The sequence below is a fragment of the Papio anubis genome, chromosome 4, assembly GCF_008728515.1.
Source record: "Papio anubis isolate 15944 chromosome 4, Panubis1.0, whole genome shotgun sequence".
Classification (NCBI taxonomy): Eukaryota; Metazoa; Chordata; class Mammalia; order Primates; family Cercopithecidae; genus Papio; species Papio anubis.
Window position 1 is genome coordinate 178372851 of NC_044979.1, and position 21980 is coordinate 178394830.

Here is a 21980-nt window from a genome sequence, read left to right on the forward strand (position 1 = left end):
TCGATGGCTCATGCTTGTAATCCCAGCACTTTGGGAAGCTGAAGCAGGTGGATCATTTGAGGTCAGGAGTTCAAGACCAGCCTGGCCAACATGGTGAAACCCCATCTCTACTAAAAATACAACAATTAGCCCAGTGTAGTGGCATATGCCTGTAATCCCAGGTGCTCGGGAGGCTGAGGCAGGAGAATCATTTGAGACTGGGAGGCAGAGGTTGAGGTGAGCTGAGATTATGCCACTGCACTCCATTCTGGGTGACAGAGTGAGGCCCTATTTCAAAACAAAAAAAAAGAAAGAAAAGAAAAAAAAAAGAAAAGAAAAGTAAATTACATCTTTGAAGAATTGGCTTTGTTTTATTTGAGACAGGGTCTCAGCTTTTCAGTCTGTCACCCAGGCAGGAGTGCAGTGATGTGATCTGGGTTCACTATAACCTGTGCCCCCTGAGGCTCAAGCAATCCTCCCATCTTAGCCTCCCAAGTAGCTGGGATCACAGGTATGCACCACTACACCCAGCTATTTTTGTTTGTTTGTTTGTTTGTTTTGAGACGGAGTCTGGCTCTGTTGTACAGGCTGGAGTGCAGTAGCCGGATCTCAGCTCACTGCAAGCTCCGCCTCCCGGGTTTACGCCATTCTCCTGCCTCAGCCTCCCAAGTAGCTGGGACCACAGGCGCCCACCATCACGACCGGCTAGTTTTTTGTATTTTTTTAGTAGAGACGGGGTTTCACCGTGTTAGCCAGGATGGTCTCGATCTCCTGACCTCGTGATCCGCCCGTCTTGGCCTCCCAAAGTGCTGGGATTACAGGCTTGAGCCACCGCGCCCGGCCTCACCTAACTTTTTTTTAATTTAATTTTATTTTGTTTTGTTTTGAGACAGTGTGTCTCTCTGTAACCCAGGCTGGAGTGCAGTGGTGAGATCTTGGCTCACTGCAACCTCTGCCTCCTGGGTTCAAGTAATTTTTCTGCCTTGGCCTCCCCAGTAGCTGGGAATACAGGCACGTACTACCATACCTGACTAATTTTTTTTTTTTTTTTTGAGACGGAATCTTGCTTTGTTGCCCAGGCTGGAGTGCAATGGCATGATCTCGGTTCACTACAACCTCCACCTCCCGGGTTCAAGTGATTGTCCTGCCTCAGCCTCCCAAGTAGCTGGGACTACAGGTGTGTGCCAACACATCCAGCTAATTTTTGTTTTTGTTTTTGTTTTTTTGAGACAGAGTCTCACTCTGTTGCCCAGGCTAGAGTGCAGTGGCATGCTCTCGGCTCACTGCAGCCTCCGTCTCCTGGGGTCAAGTGATTCTCCTGCCTCAGCCTCCTGAGTAGCGGGGATTACAGGCACGTGCCACCACGCCCAGCTAATTTTTGTATTTTTACAAACATGGGGTTTCACTCCTGACCTCATGATCTGCCCACCTCAGCTTCCCAAAGTGCTGGGATTACAGGTGTCAGCCACTGCACACAGCCAATTTTTGTATTTTTAGTAGAGATGGAGTTTTACCATGTTGGCCAGGCTGGTCTCGAACTTCCAACCTCAGGTGATCCACCTACCTCAGCCTCCCAAAGTGCTGGGATTACAGGAGTGAGCCACCGTGCCCGGGCCAAACCCAGCTACTTTTTGTAATTTTAGTAAAGACAGGGTTTCTTTCTTTTTTTTTTTTTTTTTTTTTTTTTTTGGGACGGAGTCTTGCTCTGTCGCCCAGGCTGGAGTGCAGTGGCCGGATCTCAGCTCACTGCAAGCTCCGCCTCCCGGGTTCACGCCATTCTCCTGCCTCAGCCTCCCAAGTAGCTGGGACTACAGGCGCCCACCACCGCGCCTGGCTAATTTTTTGTATTTTTAGTAGAGACGGGGTTTCACTGTGGTCTCGATCTCCTGACCTTGTGATCCGCCCGCCTCGGCCTCCCAAAGTGCTGGGATTACAGGCGTGAGCCACCGCGCCCGGCGACAGGGTTTCACCATGTTGGCCAGGCTGGTCTCGAACGCATCTTCTCAGGTGATCCACCTGGCTCAGCCTCCCAAAGTGCTGGGATTACAGGAGTGAGCCACTGGCCCCAGCCCTAGAATTGGCTTTTATCAGTTAATAAACTGGAGTAATTTGGAGACTAATTAGAGTGCACACTAATATAATATTTGAACAGTTCCGACTAGGCATGGTGGCTTATGCATATTTGGGAGGCTGAGGTGGGCGGATCACCTGAGGTCGGGAGTTCAAGACCAGCCTGACCAACATGGAAAACTCCCGTCTCTACTAAAAATACAAAATCACCCGAGTGTGGTAGCACATGCTTGTATTCCCAGCTACTCGGGAGGCTGAGGCAGGAGAATCGCTTGAACCCAGGAGGTGGAGGTTGTGGTGAGCTAAGATGGCGACATTGCACTCCAGCCTGGACAATAAGAGGGAAACTCTGTTTCAAAAAAGAAAAAAGAAATTGAACAGCTGCTGGCATGCGACGTATGAGACATTGGAGCAGTATGTGACAATGAACTCCATGCAAAATCAAAAGCCCGTGAGGGCCGGGTGTGGTGGCTCAGGCCTGTAATCCCCGCAATTTGGGAGGCTGAAGCAGGTGGATCACCTGAGGTCAGTCAGGAGTTCAAGACCAGCCAGGCTAACATGGCAAAAACCCATCTCTACTAAAAATGCAAAAATTAGCTGGGTGTGGTGGTGGGCATCTGTAATCCCAGCTACTCGGGAGGCTGAGTCAGGAGAATTGCTTAAAGCAGAAGGCAGAGGCTACAGTGAGCTGAGATCAGCTCCCTAGTTTTCAGTAGCTTCTGGTTCATTTTTCTCAGTGAAGCCTCTCAGATCCTAACCATCCTTTAAGAACAACCCGAGCCCTGCCTTCTCCACTTCCTCCAGTGTCATTTTCCAATTCTTGCCCATGTGCCATAGCTCCAGCGTGTGCTGTGCCCCACCTGGGTTACTGCCCCCTTTCTTTCCTATACTCCACCAGCCTGGGCCCAAGCCAGGCGCACAGCGAGTGCTGGTCAGTCTGGCTGGCACCATGGCTCCCCTCAGAGTGCCCTGCCCCGCCCACCCACCTCCCACTGCTGCTCCTTGTCCCCACTGAGTCCAGGCCACACGAAATGTTCATGGCCATCCCTCACTCACCTTCTCTGTGTCATCTGCGGGGTTCATGTGCTGTGTTTTTGTGAGTGGAAAAAGCATTTACTGCGTTTTCCCTCTCCTGTTTTTTTCTTTTCTTTTCTTTGGTTTTTTTTTTTTTTTTTGAGACAGGGTCTCCTTCTGTCACCCAGGCTGGAGTGCAGTGGTGCGATCTCAGCTCACTGCAGCCTCTGCCTCCCAGATTTAAGTGATTCTCCTGCCTCAGCCTCCTGAGTAGCTGGGATTACTACAGGCACATGCCACCACGTGTGGCTAATTTTTCTATTTTTTTAGTAGAGTTGAGGTTTCACCCTGTTGGTCAGGCTGGTCTCAAACTGCTGACTTCAGGTGATCTGCCTGCATCAGCCTTCCAAAGTGTTGGGATTACAGGTGTGAGCAGCCGGGCGCGGTGGCTCAAGCCTGTAATCCCAGCACTTTGGGAGGCCGAGACGGGCGGATCACGAGGTCAGGAGATCGAGACCATCCTGGCTAACACGGTGAAACCCCGTCTCTACTAAAAAGTACAAAAAACTGGCCGGGCGAGGTGGCAGGCGCCTGTAGTCCCAGCTACTCGGGAGGCTGAGCCAGGAGAATGGCGTAAACCCGGGAGGCGGAGCTTGCAGTGAGCAGAGATCCGGCCACCGCACTCCAGCCTGGGTGACAGAGCGAGACTCCGTCTCAAAAAAAAAAAAAAAAAATACAGGTGTGAGCCACCACCCCTGGCCTCCTCTCACACCACAACAGTGAACACAGAAAACTTCTGTAGGTTCAAGACGTTCTGTGACCAAATGTTGAGGGCATTTCTCCCCTCCACCAAGCACGTGGTCAGTTCTGCAGTGAGCAGACACCAAGTGGGGTCCTCCAGCTTAATTCTGTCACGTTTCCCTGGGGATGGTGTCAGATCCTATATGTGGAGGACTCAGTCCCCAAAACTGCCTCCCTGAACTAATCACAAGTCCAGGCCTCCAGAGTCTCTGACCAGCCAGCTATCAACCTGAGTTCCCAGGCCCCACACTGTGGATCCCATACATTTGCTGGAGCAGCTCACAGAACTCAGGAAAACACGTTCACCAGTTTATTACAAATGCTATTACAGAGGCCGGGTGTGGTGGCTCACCCCTGTGATCCCAGCACTTTGGGAGGCTGAGGCGGGCAGATCACCTGAGGTCAGGAGTTTGAGACCAGCCTGACCAACATGGAGAGACCCCTTCTCTACTAAAAATACAAAAATTAGCCGGGCGTGGTGGGGTATGCCTGTAGTCTCAGCTGCTTGGGAGGCTGAGGTAGGAGAATCACTTGAACCCAGGAGATAGAGGCTGCAGTGAGCCGAGATCGCGCCATTTCACTCCAGGCTGGGCAACAAGAGGGAGACTCCGTCTCAAAAAAAAAAAAAGAAAAAAACATTAGCTGGGTGTGGTGGCACATGCCTGTAATGATACTTGAAAGGCGGAGGCATGAGAATTGCTTGAACCCAGGAGGCAGAAGATGCAGTGAGCTAAGATTGTGCCACTGCACTCTAGCCTGGGTAATGGAGTGACACTCTGTCTCAAAAAAAAAAAAAAAAATGGTATTACGAAGGATACAGAGAAACTCGAATGGGAAGCCATGTGAGAAGGGGCGCGCAGCTTCAAGGCCCTCTCCCAGGATCCTCCACGTGTTCACCTATCCAGAAGCTCTTCAAACCCTTTATTTCTGGGGTTTTATGGGGGCTTTGTTACCTAGGCATGATTAGTTAAACCACTGACCATCGGTGATCAATTTTACTCTCTCTCCCCACTCCCTGGGGACTAAGGCGGTACTGAAAGTCCAAACCGTCTATATCCTGCCTTGCTTTTTTTTTTTTTTTGTTAAACAGAGTCTTGCTCTGTTGCCCAGGCTGGAGTGCAGTGGCGCGATCTCAGCTCACTGCAATCTACGCTTCCCAGGTTCAACTGATTTTCCTGCTTCAGCCTCCCTAGTAGCTGGGATTATAGGCACACGCCACCAACCGGTTAATTTTTTGTTTGTTTGTTTGTTTTTTGAGACAGAGTTTCGCTCTTGTTGCACAGGCTGGAGTGCAGTGGCGCGATCTTGGCTCACTGCAACCTCCACCTCCCGGGTTCAAGCGATTTTCCTGCCTCAGTCTCCCAAGTAGCTGGGATTACAGGGATGGACCACCACGCCCGGCTAATTTTGTATTTTTAGTAGACACAGAGTTTCTCTATGTTGGTCAGGCTGGTCTCGAACTCCTGACCTCAGGTGATCCAGCCGCCTCAGCCTCCCAAAGTGCTGGGATTACAGATGTGAGTCACTGCGCCTAGCCTGCCCAGTTAATTTTTGTATGTTTTGTAGAGACAGGGTTTTGCCAAGCTGGTCTCCAACTCCTGACCTCAGGTGATCTGCCAGCCTCAGCCTCCCAAAGTGCTGGGATTGCAGGCATGAGTCACCGCGCCCAGCATGGTTATTTCTTGATGATATGCTAAACAAGGGGTGGATTATTCATGCTCCCCCTTTTAGACCATATAGGGTAATTTCCTGATGTTGCCATGGGATTAGGTGGGAGTGTAGCAGTGAGGACGACCAGTGGTCACTCACGTCGCCATCTGGTTTTGGTGGGTTTTAACCTGCAACCTGTTTATTTATTTATTTATTTTTTTGAGATGGAGTCCCGCTCTGTCACCCAGGCTGGAGTGCAGTGGCGCAATCTCGGCTCACTGCAACCTCCGTCCCTCCAGGTTTAAGCAGTTCTCTGCCTCAGCCTTCTGAGTAGCTGGGATTACAGGCATGTGCCACCACCCCCAGCTAATTTTTTGTATTTTTAGTAGAGATGGGGTTTCACCATCTTGGCCAAGCTGGTCTTGAACTCCTGACCTTGTGATCCACCTGCCTCTGCCTCCCAAAGTGCTGGGATTACAGGCGTGAGCCACCGCACCCAGCCTACTGCAACCTCTTTTATCAGCAAGGTCCTTAGGACCTGTATCTTGCCCTGACCTCCTATCTCATCCTGTTACTTAGACTGCCTTAACCGTCTGGGAATGCAGCCCAGTAGGTTTCAGCCTCATTTCACCCAGCTCCAATTCAAGATGGAGTTGCTATTCTTCATACGCCTCAAATATTTCTCCTTTTTTTTTTTCTTGAGACAGGGCCTTACTCTGTTGCCCAGGCTACAGTGCAGTGGCATGGTCTCAGCCTACTGCAGCCTCGAATTCCTGGGTTCAAGCAATCCTCCCACTTCAGCCTTCCAAGTAGCTGGGACTACTGGTGTGCACCATCACACCTGACTAGTTAAAAAAATTTTTTTTCGCCCGGGCACGGTGGCTCACGCCTGTAATCCCAGCACTTTGGGAGGCCAAGGCGGGCAGATCACAAAGTCAGGAGATCGAGACCATCCTGGCTAACACGGTGAAACCCCATCTCTATTAAAAATACAAAAAATTAGCTGGGCGTGGTGGCGGGCGCCTGTAGTCCCAGCTACCCGGGAGGCTGAGGCAGGAGAATCGCTTGAACACAGGAGGCGGAGGTTGCAGTGAGACAAGACTGCGCCACTGCACTCCAGCCTGGGCGATAGAGCAAGACTCCATCTCAAAAAAAAAAATTTTTTTTTCTTCTTTTGTAGAGACTGGGGTAGGGATGTACAGGGGGCAGTCGGGGGTCTCAGTATAATGCCCACACTGGTCTCAAACTCCTGGCCTTAAGCCTCCCGAAGTGCTGGGATTGCAGGAATGAGCCACCACACACAGTCTAGTCATGTCTTTCTTTTTCTTTTTTTGAGGCAGAGTCTTGCTCTATACCCCGGGCTGAGTGCAGCTGCACGATCTCAGCTGACTGCAGTCTCTGCCTCCTGGGTTCAAGCAATTCTCCTGCCTCAGTCTCCCAAGTAGCTGGGATTACAGGCGCCTGCCACCACACTCAGCTAATTAAAAAAAAATTTTTTTTTTTGAGACGGAGTTTTGCTCTTGTTGCCCAGGCTAGAGTGCAATGGCACAATCTCAGCTCACTGCAACCTCCACCTTTTGGTTCTGGTTTTTTTTTTTTTTTTTTTTTTTTTTTTTTTTTTTTGAGACGGAGTCTCGCTCTGTCACCCAGGCTGGAGTGCAGTGGCCGGATCTCAGCTCACTGCAAGCTCCGCCTCCCGGGTTCACGCCATTCTCCTGCCTCAGCCTCCCAAGTAGCTGGGACTACAGGCGCCCGCCGCCACGCCCGGCTAAGTTTTTGTATTTTTAGTAGAGACGGGGTTTCACCGTGTTAGCCAGGATGGTCTCGATCTCCTGACCTCGTGATCCGCCCGTCTCGGCCTCCCAAAGTGCTGGGATTACAGGCTTGAGCCACCGCGCCCGGCCCACCTTCTGGTTTCAAGCAATTCTCCTGCGTCAGCCTCCCAAGTAGCTGGGATTACAGGTACCTGCCACCACGCCCAGCTAATTTTTTTGTATTTTTAGTAGAGACGGGGTTTCACCATGTGGTCTTGAATTGCTGACCTGGTGATCCACCCACCTCAGCCTCCCAAAGTGTTGGGATTACAGGCGTGAGCCACCGCACCTGGCAATTTTTGTATTTTTAGTAGAGTCAGGGTTTCACCATGTTGCCCAGGCTGGTCTTGAACTCCTGACCTCAGATGATTTGCCCGCCTTGGCCTCCCAACATGCTGGGATTACAGGTGTGAGCCACTGCGCCCAGCCTAGCCATGTATTTCTATAAACAATTATATGTGCCTTTTTACTTCATATATCTATTTTCCCAAGAAAATTATTAATAAATCTGGCTGGGTATGGTGGCTCATGCCTGTAATCCTAGCACTTTGAGAGGCCAAAGCGGGCAGGTCACCTGAGGTCAGGACTTTGAGACTAGCCTGGCCAGCAAGGAGAAATCCTGTCTGTACTAAAAATACAAAAATTAGCGCCGGGCGCGGTGGCTCAAGCCTGTAATCCCAGCACTTTGGGAGGCCGAGGCGGGCGGATCACGAGGTCAGGAGATCGAGACCATCCTGGCTAGCGTGGTGAAACCCCGTCTCTACTAAAAATACAAAAAACTAGCCGGGCGTGGTGGCGAGCGCCTGTAGTCCCAGCTACTCGGAGGCTGAGGCAGGAGAATGGCCTGAACCTGGGAGGCGGAGCTTGCAGTGAGCCGAGATCGCGCCACTGCACTCCAGCCTGGGTGACACAGCGCGAGACTCCGTCTCAAAAAAAAAAAAAAAAATTAGCCAGGCATGGTGGCAGGCACCTGTAATCTGAGCTACTTGGGAGGCTGAGGTAGAAGAATCGCTTGAACCCAGGAGGCAGAGGCTGCAGTGAGCCAAGAGCATGCCAGTGCACTTCAGCCTGTGCAATAGAGAAAGACTCCATCTCAAAAAAAAAAATTAACAAATATATTGAAAACTTGTTGTAAAGAGAATAGACAGAATGGCTGGTTATTTGAATTAAAATGTACCTGTTTTTTTTTTCTTTTTTTTTTTTTTTTTTTGAGGTTGAGGCTTTCTTTTTTTTTCAGGCTGAAGGGCAGTGGCGTGATCTCTGCTCACTGCAAGCTCTGCCTCCCGGGTTCACTCCATTCTCCTGCCTCAGCCTCCCGAGTAGCTGGGACTACAGGCGTCCGCCACCACGCCCCGCTAATTTTTTGTATTTTTATTTTTATTTTTTATTTTTATTTATTATTTTTTTTTGAGACGGAGTCTCGCTCTGTCGCCCAGGCTGGAGTGCAGTGGCCAGATCTCAGCTCACTGCAAGCTCCGCCTCCCGGGTTCACGCCATTCTCCTGCCTCAGCCTCCCGAGTAGCTGGGACTACAGGCGCCCGCCACCTCGCCCGGCTAGTTTTTTGTATTTCTTAATAGAGACGGGGTTTCACCGTGTTAGCCAGGATTGTCTCAATCTCCTGACCTCGTGATCCGCCCGTCTCGGCCTCCCAAAGTGCTGGGATTACAGGCTTGAGCCACCGCGCCTGGCCAATTTTTTGTATTTTTAGTAGAGAAGGGGTTTCACACTGTTAGCCAGGATGGTCTCGATCTCCTGACCTCGTGATCCACCCACCTCGGCTTCCCAAAGTGCTGGGATTACAGGTGTGAGCCACTGAGCCCAGTCTGTTTTTTTTCTTTAGAAGCCACTTTGGTCTCAACACCTGGAGGAGGCCCCCTGTGGCCTCACAGGTGTGGATGGAGGCAAAGGTGGATTCACAGGGAAGCAAATGAGTCTTCGCCCCCTCTAAAGCCCCACACCTACTTAACTTTGAATTATTTTCCTAAAGACTCCCTGCAGTATGCAAGTTTCAGGGCCCAGAAACCCTGGCCCATCCCCGGAGGAGGAGACTACTGATGGTGCGTCTGTCAGAGGCATTTGAACCAAAGCGACTCCATCTTGAATACGGACTGGGTAAAATAAGACTGAGACCTACTGGGCTGCATTTCCGGGAGGTTAAGGCATTCTTAGTCACAGGGTGAGGTAGGAGGTCAGCACAAAACACAGGTCACAAAGACCTTGCTCATAAAACAGGTAAATGAGCTGGCCAAATCCCACCAAAGCAACCGGCCAAATCCCACCAAAACCAAGATGGTGATGAAAGTGACTGCTGGTGGTCCTCACTGCTCATTATACACTAATTATAATGCATTAATTATAATGCATTAGCATGCTAAAAGACATTCCCACCAGTGCTAGGACAGTTTACAAATGCCATGGCAATGGCAGGAAGTTACCCTATGTGGTCTAAAAAGGGGAGGAACCCTCAGTTCCCACCCCTGTTCAGGAAACCTCATGAATAACCCACCCTGTGTTTAGCATATAATCAAGAGCTAACAATACGTATAAGCTGCTTGGCGAGGAAGGCAGGGCAGGAAAGAAAAACAAACAAACAAACAAAAGAGTATAAGCATCTGAGCAGCCACACCACTGGTCTGCCTATGGAGTAGCCGTGCTTTTATTCCTTCGCTTTCTTTTTTTTTTTTTTTTTTTTTTTTTTTTTTTTTTTTTTTCGGAGGGTGTCTCGCTTTTTCGCCCAGGCTGGGGTGCAGTGGCCGGATCTCAGCTCACTGCAAGCTCCGCCTCCCGGGTTCCCGCCATTCTCCTGCCTCAGCCTCCCGAGTAGCTGGGACTACAGGCGCCGCCACCTCGCCCGGCTAATTTTTTGTGTTTTTAGTAGAGACGGGGTTTCGCCGTGCTAGCCAGGATGGTCTCGATCTCCTGACCTCGTGATCCGCCCGTCTTGGCCTCCCAAAGTGCTGGGATTACAGGCTTGAGCCACCGCGCCCGGCCATCCTTCGCTTTCTTAATAAACTTGCTTTCACTTTATTGACTCGCCCTGAGTTCTTTCTTGCTCAAGATCCAAGAACCCCTTCTTGGGGTCTGGATCAGGACCCCCTTTCTGGCAACACATCCCATCCTTTCCCCTTTTTCTGAAGACAGACTTCAGAAATGAAAAAAAAAAGAAGGGCGGCTGCTCATGGTGGGTGAAAGGGCAAAGCAGCTGGCAGAGAAGGCACCTAGCTGATGACCCCAGAGCCTTCTGGGCCCAGAGTGGGGTGGCAGGGCCTGGGCTTCTGTCTGCCCTAAACTTGCTGCAGCTGCTTCCCGGGTCCTCTTGTGGAGCTCCTGCTGTCTCACAGGCTGGATGCAGAGAAATGGAAGCTTCAGACCGGGGGCAGGTCTAGGTGTAGCCAGTGAGCCCAGGGCTGCTCCCTGGGGCCTGAACAGCATGTCACAGGGCCCCTGCCCCTGCTGAGAAGGGCCCAGGCTTGGGGTAAGGTTCTGCTGTCACTGCCTTGAAATTCTTCACTGTAATTTCTGATCCAGGGACCTTGTCTTACCGGAATGGGGTCTCAATCCAGATCCCAAGGGAGGGTTCTTGGAGCTCACACAAGAAAGAATTCAGGGAGAACCCACAGAGTGAAGTGAAAGTGAGTTTATTACAGAAGTAAATAAACAAAAGAATGGCTACTCCATAGACAGAGCAGCCCCAAGGGCTGCTGCTAGTGGCTATTTTTTTTTTTTTTTTTGAGACGGAGTCTCGCTCTGTCACCCAGGCTGGAGTTCAGTGGCCGGATCTCTGCTCACTGCAAGCTCCGCCTCCCGGGTTTACGCCATTCTCCTGCCTCAGCCTCCCGAGTAGCTGGGACTACAGGCGCCCGCCACCTCGCCCGGCTAGTTTTTTGTACTTTTTAGTAGAGACGGGGTTTCACCGTGTTAGCCAGGATGGTCTCGATCTCCTGACCTCGTGATCCGCCCGTCTCGGCCTCCCAAAGTGCTAGGATTACAGGCTTGAGCCACCGCGCCCGGCCGCTAGTGGCTATTTTTATGGTCCTTTTTTTTTTTTTCCCTAGAATCCGTTCCTGAATTACATTGGTTATTTCCCGATCATGTGCTAAACAAGGGGTGGATTATTCATGAGTTTTCTGGGAAAGTGGTGGGGAATTCCCAGAACTTAGGATTCCTCTTCCATTTATTTATTTATTTATTTATTTATTTATTTATTTATTTATTTATTTGAGATGGAGTCTCGCTCTGTCGCCCAGGCTGGAGTGCAATGACATGATCTCGGCTCACTGCAACCTCTCCTTCCCGGGTTCAAGCGATTCTCCTGCCTCAGCCACCCAAGTAGCTGGGACTATAGGCGTACACTACCACGCCTGCCTAGCTTTTTGGTATTTTTAGTAGAGATGGGGTTTCACCATATTGGCCAGGCTGGTCTCAACTGCTGACCTCAAGTGATCCGCCCGCCTTGGCCTCCCCAAAGTGCTGGGATTACTGGCATGAGCCACTGCGCCCGGCCCCTTTTAGACCATTTAGGGTATCTTCCAAACGTTGCCAGGGCATTTGTCAACGGTCATGTCGCTGGCGGGAGTGTGTTTTACCAAGCTAATATATGATAATTAGTGTATAATCAGCAGTGAGGAAGACCACAGGTTAATTTCCCCGCCATCTTGGTTTTGGTGCTATTTGGCCGGCTTCTTTACTGCATCCTGTTTTACCCGCAGGATCCTTGTGACCTGTGTCTTGTTCCGACTTCCTATCTCATCCTATTAGTAAGAATGCCTTAATCTCCTGGGGGTGCAGCCCAGCAGGTCTCAGCTTCAGTTTACCCAGCCCCTATGGAGTCTCTCTGCTCCAACACCTCTTGACACTTGCATCTGCATCTTGCACTAGGCTCTGCAGATTATGCTCAGTCTTCAATACTGAGCTTTTTCTGTCCCCTTGAACTTCCCTCCTGAGGCAAGTATCTTAGAGCCTCCCTCTTGCCCACCCTGCTGCCCTCCATCTTTCTGAAAGAGAGGGCTCTGCAGCTGCACAGCACTTGGCCAAGGGCTCTTGGCGGTGTGGAGCTCTGAAGACACAGGAGGGATGTCCTCTGAGCTGTTCTAGACCTACCCATGGCTCCCTCCAGCAATCAGCTTCTGTCCTGGGCCTGCCTTCCTTCCGGGAGGAGTGGGGGCCCACAGAGCTCCCCTTCCCCCGCTGTGTATGGACTCAAGGCACTGATGGCACTAGGTGGGCCACTGCATAAATGGATGTTTATGAGTATTGAAGGCTGGGCAGGCAAACCGTGTGCTTTCCTACGCACTGGGGAATGTGTCGCCCTTTCCTTACATCTTGGAGACCAAAGCCACCATCGGCACTTGTGGGTTCATTGTGGCAGTGATCAGTTAAGGTGGTCTTTCAAAGCACAGTTTGAAATGCAGACACTTGTGGGCATCCCCTAAGGCAGGTGCCCTTTATCTGGTGGCTGCGTTGGTCACCTAGACCGGCAAGGCTCGCCTGGGCCGGAAGGTGTGTTCAAGTGAGGACAAGTAGCCCAGAGGCCACCCCGAAGCACCTGTGGACATCATGAGTCCTTGCTGGGGTCCTTACACCGAGGGAAGCCAGCGCCCAGGGTAAAGCTTCAGGTGCTAAGCACTCGCGCTGCCGCAGGCTGGGAGGCACGTGAGCATCCACTGTGCCGCCCAGGCCCTTGCCCACCCGGGCTCTGGAGCCTGAGGAGAAAGGCTGCGAGGCTCCCGCGGGCTTACATTCAAACGGGGCACACACAGAATGGGGGCCTTCGGCGCCGGGACGCCCGGGGCTACGGATGGTACAGCCCTCCCTCCCCGTCTGCTCGAGGCAGATGGTTTCGCCCGGCTCCACACACCTCTTCTGGGCAGCAACCAAACGCGCGGAGGGGGCGTGACGCGCGCTGAGGCCACGCCCCTACTGCATAGTCATAAGACGGGAGGCTCTGCCTTCGGGGCGGGGCAGACAGCTCCTCGCGCTCGGGCGCGGCCGGTTGGGGGCAGGGCCTAGCTCCGGGTGCGGGCGGGGATGGAGGCGGGGCCGGCCACGACCCGGTCCCCGCCCTCGCTCTCCTCCCCCAGCGCTTAGGCCCCGCCCCGCGCCCGCCGCCGCGCAGGGAGGGGCGGGGCCCGTCTCCGACGGGCCCCGCCCCCTCTCTGAATATTGATGCGGCGCGCGTCGGCGTCGCCCTCCTCCCATTGAGCGAGGCTGTGTCGCGTGGCCCAGCGTCGGCGTGACGGTTGGACGCGGGCGCGGCACTGCGGGTCCCGATTGCTGCAGCCGCTTGTCAGTGTGATGAAGATTGGCACCCAGGTAAGCTGTCACTCAACCGCTCCGCCGCCGCCGCCGCCGCTCTCGCCGCCGCCGTCCCTATCAATCACACCGGCCCGCGGCCGCCGCCCGCCGCCGCCGCTGCCGCCCGGGTCTGGAGGGCCGGCGCTGCCCCGGAGGGCCCGCACTTGACCCGCCGTCCGGGGCAGGGGGCGGGGAGGGGGCGCGGGTGGGGGAGGGGAGCGGGCACCCGCGGGGGAGGGGGCGCCTTCCGCCCAACCGGCGCGGGGACGCGCCCAGTTGGTTTTTCAGTGTGGGTTGAGGGACGCGGAAATTTCTGGAAGGCGCCGCCGCCGCCATGTGGGCCGATCAGAAGCGCGCCTCCTAGCAAATCCCTTTCGGAGTGCGGCGCGCGCCCCGGCGCGGGGCGGGGGCAGGGCGCGCGGGCCTGGCGCAGGCAGGGGCGGGCGGCCGGGCGTGAGGGCCAGGGGCGCGCGGCGAGGCGGGAGCCGGGGCGGGCGGCGCCTTGTGGGAAGCCAGTCGGGTCCGTGGCCTCGCGGGGTCTTCCGGGCCGGCGGGGCTGCTCAAAGGGTGTAGGGTGCGCGGCGGCGCAGGCGGGAAGATGGCGGCCGCGACCCCGGCCCCGGCCTCGGCTGTGGCGGACGCCGTGGGTCGGGGTCCTGGGGGCTGTGGGCGCCGTGGGGCTCGCGCCCTCAGCGGGGCACCGGCGCGGGAGCAGCCCAGGTCCGCGCGCTGACGGCAGTGTTTGGGGCCGGGTGCTGGGGAAGCGGTTCTGGCATCCCGGGAATCGGTGGGAAGAGCCGCTTCTGTCACACGGGTCGTGGAAATAGATGACAGAAAGTGCCTGGCAGGGGCTGGGCGCCCTGTGGGTTTGCACCTTCCTTGTGAGGGAAATCGTGTCACTGAACGAAGAATGAAGAAATGCGGAGTCTGCTTTATGTCATCCTAGTGGCTCTCGAAATGCCTTATTTGGACAGCGGCTCTGCGACCGGACCAGTTAGGGCCTCCGTTCCGATGGCGGATTCCTGACGGGAGGCCCGAGGGTCCGGGAATGGCGGCCCCCTGAGGTCGGGCCGGGGCAGGCCGTGCTGAGTGCGAGGGGGGGGCTGCAGCCCTGGGGAGTGCTCCACCTGTGTGAGGGGTTCTCCTCCAACTCTTTAGAAAGAGTTTGCTTTTCAAAACAGTAGATGCTTTTTCCTTAGGAAGTGGGTACTTTCCTCTTCAGGATGAAAGAAGCTCCCAGCTTTAGTTAGGTCTACTTTCATGATTTTTCCTGACATAGTGAACAATAGGCTTTCTCTAAACAGAAAGAAGAATGGAGGTGAAATGTGAACCTCTTTGCCAGTGTAGTTATTGGTGATGCTCTTGCATTTAGTCATAGATTAATTTGGAAGATGGCAGGCTGACGGAAATGAGGCTTTCATCACTCTGCTTAATTTACTTAGAGTGATTTGGGAATCCTCTCTTTGTATACAGGCATACCTCAGATAATTCGAGTTCTAATCCAGACCACCGCAGTAAAGCAAGTATTGCGGTAAAGCAAGTGACACAACACAGTTTTAAGTTTTTCAGTGCATATAAAAGTTGTAATTATGCTATACTATTTAAAGTGTGCAATAGCAAGCATTATATCTATAAAAATGTGCTTACCTTAATTAAAAAATACTTTAGTACTAAAAATACTAATGATCATCTGAGCCTTCAGTGAGTCCTGCTCGTTTTGTACTTGGACAATCTTGCCTCATTGTGGATGGCTGCTGACTGATCAGGGTGGTGGTGGCTGTGTCAGTTACTTAAAATAAGGCAGCAGTGAAGCTTGCTGCATTGATGGACTCTTCCTTTCATGAAAGACTTCTTTGTAGCATGTGATGCTGTTTTGATAGCTTTTTAACCACAGTGGAAATTCTTTCAAAGTTGGAGGCTATTGTCAGACTCTGCCACTGCTATCCACTAAGTTGATGTGATATTCCACATGTTTTGTTGTCATTTCCACAATGTGCACAGCATCTTCACTAGAAATAGCTTCCATCTCAAGAAACCACTTTCTTTGCTCATCCATAAGAAGCAACTCTTCATTATTTCCACCACATCTGCAGTTCCTTCCTCCACTGAAGTCTTGAACTCCTGCAAGTCATTACAAGGGTTAGAATCAGCTTCTTCCAAACTCCTGTTAGTGTTGATATTTAACCTCCTTCCATGAATCTTGAATGGCATCTAGAATGGCGGATTCTTTCCAGAAGGTTTTCAATTTACTTTGCCCAGATTCATCAGAGGAATCACTACCACAGCTATAGCCTTACAAAATGTATTTCTTAAATAATTAAGATTTGAAAGTCGAGATTACTCCTTGGATCCATAGCTGCAGAATGGATGTGGTGTTAGCAGACATGAAGACAGCGTTCTTCTCCTTGCGTACATCTCCATCAGAGCCCTTGAGTGACTAGGTACATTGTCAGTGAGCAGTAATATTTTGAAAGAAATCTTTTTCTGAGCAGTGGATCTCAACAGTGGGCTTAAAATATTCAGTAATGTGTTATTCCATTTCTAGAGCACAAGCAAGGGTAGCTTTAACATAATTCTTCAGGACCCTAGGATTTTCAGAATGGTCAAAGACCATTGGCTTCAGCTTCAAGTCACCAGTGACATTTGCCCCTAACAAGAGAACCAGTTTGCCCTTTGAAGCTAAGCATTGAGTTCTCTCTAGGTATGAAAGTCCTAGGTGTCATCTTCTTCCAACGGAAGACTGTTTTGTCTCTATTGAAAATCTGCTTTTCCGTCTAGCTGCATTCATCAGTGATCTTAGCTAGACCTGGATAACCTGGTGTTGCTTTTCTGTTAGTTAGCACTTGCTGCTTTACCTGGTACATTTGTGTTATAGGGACAACTTCTTTCCTTAAACCTCATGAACCAGCCTCTGCTGCTTCCAAGTTTTCTTTCTTTTCTTTTCTTTTTTTTTGAGATGGAGTTTTACTCTTGTAGCCCAAGCTGGAGTGCAATGGTGTGATCTCGGCTCACTGCAACCTCCGCCTTCCGGGTTCAAGCGATTCTCCTGCCTCAGCCTCTGTAGTAGTTGGGAGTACAGGCGGCCACCACCACATCCAGCTAATTTTTTGTATTTTTAGTAGAGATGGGGTTTCACTATGTTAGGCTAGGTTCGAACTCCCGACCTCAGGTGATCCACCTGCCTCAGCCTTCCGAAGTGCTGGGATTACAGGGGTGAGCCATGGTGCCTGGCTCCAACTTTTCTTCTGCATCTTCCTCACCTCTGTCAGCCTTCATAAAATTGAAGAAAATTTGGGCTTGGTTCTGGATTGGGCTTCAGTTTAAGGGAATGTTGTGGCTGGTTTGATCTATCCAGACCACTCATACTTTCCCCATATCACCAATAAGGCTGTTTCACTTTCTTTCCCTCCCTCCCTCCCTCTCTTTCTTTCTTTGAGGCTGTTGCCCAGGTTGGAGTGCAGTGGTATGATCATGGCTCACTGCAACCTCTGCCTCCTGGGTGCAAGCAATTCTGCTGCCTCAGCCTCCTGAGTAGCTGGGATAACAGGTGTGCAGCATGTGTCCAGCTGATGTTTGTGCTGTTAGTAGAGGTATGGTTTCACCATGTGGCCAGGCTGGTCTCAAACTCCTAACCTCAAGTGATCCGCCCGCCTTGGCCTCCCAAAGTGTTGGGATTACAGGTGTGAGCCACTGGACCCAACCGTTTTCTTATTCATGTGTTCACTGGAGTAGCACTTTTAATGGCCTTTAAGAACTTTTCCTTTGTTCTGAGAGGTGATTTAACATTTCAGAAATTTGTGTATATGTATTTTTTTAATTTCAAAAATTGAAAAGAAACTTGTACTTTGCGTTTACAGCGTGGCTAGCCTTTGTTTTTCTTCTCTTTTCTTTTTTTTTTTTTTTTTTGAGATGGAGTCTTGCTTTGTCACCCAGGCTGGAGTGCAGTGACGCGATACTGGCTCACTGCAACCTCTGCCTCCTTGGTTCAAGAGATTCCTCTGCCTTAGTCTACCAAGTAGTTGGGACTACAGGCGTGAGCCACCACGCCTGGCTAATTTTTGTATTTTTAGTAGAGACAGGGTTTCACTGTATTGGCCAGGCTGGTCTTGAACTTCTGACCTCAAATGATCCACCTGCCTTGGCCTCCCAGAGTGCTGGGATTACAGGCATGAGCCACCGCACCCAGCCCTTTTTTGTTTTTTTTGAAGAGATGAAATCTCCCTAGGTTGTCCAGGCGGGTCTCAAACTCCTGGCCTCAAGTGGTCCTTCTGCCTCAGCCTCAGGCATGATCCACTGTGCCTGGCCTTGGCTAACTATGGTTTTGAGAGATAGGGTCTCATTCTATTGCTCAGGCTGAGATGCAATGGTGAGATCATAACTCACTGCACTCTTGACCTCTTGGGCTAAAGTGGTTCTCCCACCTCAGCCTCCTGAATAACTGGGACTGCAGGGATGTGCCACCATGCCCAGCTAATTTTGAAAAATTTCTGTAGAAGTGAGGTCTCATTATGTTGTCTCGGGTATCTCTTAAGTTCCTTTCCAGAATGGTGAATCCTTTCAAGCAGCCTTCCTGCCTTGTCCTTCCAGAGTGTTGGGATTACCCATATGAACCACTGTACCTGACCTGGCTAACTTTTTGATTCAAGAGGCCTAGCTTTTGGCCCATCTTGGTTTTTGGCATGACTTTTCTTTTCTTTTTTTTTTTTTTGAGACGGAGTCTCGCTCTGTCGCCCAGGCTGGAGTGCAGTGGCCGGATCTCAGCTCACTGCAAGCTCTGCCTCCCGGGGTCACGCCATTCTCCGGCCTCAGCCTCCCGAGTAGCTGGGACTACAGGCGCCCGCCACCTCGCCCGGCTAGTTTTTTGTATTTCTTAATAGAGACAGGGTTTCACCGTGTTAGCCAGGATGGTCTCGATCTCCTGACCTCGTGATCCGCCCGTCTCGGCCTCCCAAAGTGCTGGGATTACAGGCTTGAGCCACCGCGCCCGGCCTCTTTTTTTTTTTTTAGATGAAGTTTTGCTCTTGCTGCCCAGGCTGGAGTTCAATGGCATGATCTCAGCTCACCGTAACCTCTGTCTCCCGGGTTCAAACGATTCTCCTGCCTCAGCCTCCCGAGTACCTGGGATTATAGGCATGTGCCACCATGCCAGACTAATTTTTTTGTATTTTTAGTAGAGCGGGATTTCTCCATGTTGGTCAGGCTGGTCTGAAACACCGGACCTTAGGTGATCCGCCTGCCTCAGCCTTCCAAAGTGCTGGGATTACAGGTGTGAGCCACTGTGTCCGGCGACATGACTGACCCTTTTTTTTTTTTTTTTTGGAGTGAGAGTCTCACTCTGTCGCCCAGGCTGGAGTGGAGTTGCATGATCTCGGCTCACTGCAACCTTCGCCTCCCAGGTTCAAGCGATTCTCCTGCCTCAGCCTCCTGAGTAGCTGGGACTACAGGCACGTGCCACCATGTCCAGCTAACTTTTGGATTTTTTTTTTAATAGAGACAGGGTTTCACCATGTTGACCTGGCTGGTCTCGAACTCCTGACATTACGTGATCCACCCGCCTCGACCTCCCAAAGTCCTGGGATTACAGGCATGAGCCACTGCACCCTGCCTGGCGACATGACTGTCTAACCAAGCTGGGTTTTGATTTTAAGTGGGAGATGGTGTTTCTCTTCCTTTCACCTGAACACTTAGAGGCCATTGTAAGGTTATTAATTGGCCTAATTTCAATATTGTGGTGTCTGACAGAATGGGGGGCCCACGGAGAGGGAGAGAGATGGGCAGAACAGCCGGTCAGCAGAGCAGTCAGAACACACAGCATTTATCCATTAAGTTCGCTGTCTAATAGGGGTTCGTGACACGCCAATAAAATTACAGTGGGAACATCAAAGATCACTGATCACAGATCCCCGTAACACACATAAAAATGACAAAGTTTGAAATACTGAAGAATTACCAAAATGTAACACAGACACAAAGGGAGCTCCTGTTTTTGGAAAATTGGCACCAATAGGCTTGCTTTCTCCATACAGGGTTGCCACACTTCAACTTGTGAAAAACATAATGTCTGCTGAGTGCAATAAAGCAAAACACAATAAAATGTAAAACGAGGTGCTTATAGTCTGTTGAATCTAAAATACAGCAGTGTGTTATACGGCTAAAGATGCTCCCGATGCCTCCTGGCATGGTGCTTTCTTACCCCATCAGTGAAGGATGCTTTTCACTTCAGACATTTAAAGGTGTGCCTTAGAATTGATGAAACATGGTCAGTGAAGTAGGACTTGTTTCAAAGATTAGCATTCTGTGCTTATGATCTGAGTGTCAGCAGGTTCTGTGGTAATGATACTGAGTACAACGCATTTTGTTAGGATTCCTGTACTCTAGTTTAGATGTAGTTAACGTTTCTCTGGTGGTAACTTTAGAAAAGCACCACTTGTAAGGCCAGGTGCGGTGGCTCACACCTGTAATCCTAGTACTTTGGGAGGCTGAGGTGGGTGGATTGCCTGAAGTCAGGAGTTCGAGACCAGCCTGGCCAGCATGGTGCAACCCCTGTCTCTACTAAAAATACAGAATTAGCTGGGTGTGATGGCGGGTGCCTCTATTCCCAGCTACTCGGGAGGCTGAGGCAGGAGAATCGCTTGAACCCAGGAGGTGGAGGTTACAGTGCGCTGAGATCACGCCAGTGCACTTCAGGCTGGGCGACAGAGCAAGACTCCATGTCCGAAAAAAGAAAAAAAAATTACTACTTGTAAATAGCTGAAATAGAAAGGTGCTACTTATGAGAAGTAACATTCTATTTGCAGTTTACACTTTTGTTGCAAATTGTTAAAACTGTCTGAAACTGTTTAGAAGGACAGCCTGAAACTGCTAAAGTGATGCAAAGTGTAGACTCTGGTGAGGGGAGGGGGTGTCTTAAATTTTCATGTCTGCTTGGCCTCTGGGGGCCTCTTAACAGCATTTTAAAGGAAATAAATAGATTAAGAAGAGAACAAATCATTTTGAAATACAGTTATCAAAATATTGTATTGAACCAAATTGGTGATAGTCCCATTTATTAGTTAAGTAACCGGATTGAGCAGTGGCTCTGGTAATTCCTTTGGGAGTAGTGATGAGATTTCTGTGACACTCTAATGCTTTGGAAAATACCTGTTGCTGTTTCTGTTAAAACTCCAGGGCTTATTGTCTGCCTTTATAATTGAAGGAGTGCTAAATTTCAGCTAGAAGTTTTTGCCTTTTATCATTCATGTTCACAAATACCAAGTTGATTTACTCTCAGCCTATCCATTTGTAGGAATATATGTGTATCCTTTCTTTACTTCCTCAAATGGTTATATTGATGACAAAAGAGACAAGGAAATAAAAACAGCAGAGAGAGGGGAACCCAAAGCCTAACATTGTGCGTCCTTAGGGGTGAGGGTGAAGGAAGTGGCCGCAAGCCCTGGAAAGTTGCATCTTGCATCCATGTGCAGCACTGAGTGGATACCTGATGGTTCTGTCTTGTGTACACTGTTCAGGAGGACATGTAGAGTGGACATATCACATAGAAAAAGGTCAGTCTGGAAATTGTTAGCAGAAGCACTCAAGGGCTGAGAGGCACGGTCCTTGGTGGAAAGAGCCAGCAGGCCCGCTGCTGGCAGTGCCCTGCTCATGAGAGTGTGCAAGTCTGGAGTCTGGCCTGTTCCTGGCCTTGGCAGATGGTAGCTCCTTGTTTTGGATTGTTAGCCCCTGCCAGTTTAGTTACTGTTTCTGGAAAATTCACATCGAAGGCAGTGTGGTAATTCAGTCAGTGTGTTGTCTGGCGTGTGGTATGAAACTCCTGTTTAAAGCTCTGGTTCTGAGGCTCAGAGGCTCTGGTTCTGAGGTTCTCAGGGACTCGAGAAGGGGACAGAGCAGCTTACTTTATTTTATTATTTATTTTATTTAATATTAATTTTATTTTATTTTGAGATAGAGCCTCACTTTTTCACCCAGGCTGGAGTGCAGTGGTGCGATCTCTGCTCACTGCAGCCGGGAGCTTCTGGGCTCAAGTGATCTTCCCACCACAGCCCCCAAAGTAGCTGGGACTACAGGCACGTGCCACCACACCCAGCTAATTGTACTGTTTGCCGTCTGTGATTGACACTGGAGTGATTGGCTGTTTTAGTCGGATTCTCAGGGTGGCAGGGAGCAGGCTGACTTCAAGTTGGGTGGGCGGTGGAACAGGTGGTTCAGGATCATGCAGGCATAAAGAAAACAGGAATCTGTGGGATCCTTGGGATCACTGTATTGTTGCGGGGCCTCTGGGCAAATGGAACCATGGTTTGCACTCTGGCAGGATCCAGTTGTGCACCAGGGCTCTTGGCCTTCTGCTTCAATTAGGTGGT

At 50.9% G+C, this 21980-nt stretch overlaps 1 protein-coding gene across 3 annotated transcripts in view; it reads left to right on the forward strand.

The window, feature by feature from the left end:
- The first annotated feature begins 13491 nt into the window (after positions 1 to 13491).
- PKNOX1 (PBX/knotted 1 homeobox 1) overlaps positions 13492 to 21980 on the forward strand; it is a 69938-nt gene continuing 61449 nt past the window's right edge. For 2 of the 3 annotated variants that reach the window (XM_031665779.1, XM_031665780.1), the window contains exon 1: positions 13492 to 13641. The gene's annotated coding sequence lies outside the window, so the exon portion shown is untranslated. The remainder of the gene's footprint in view (positions 13642 to 21980) is intronic. The other variant, XM_031665781.1, reaches the window with a different exon arrangement.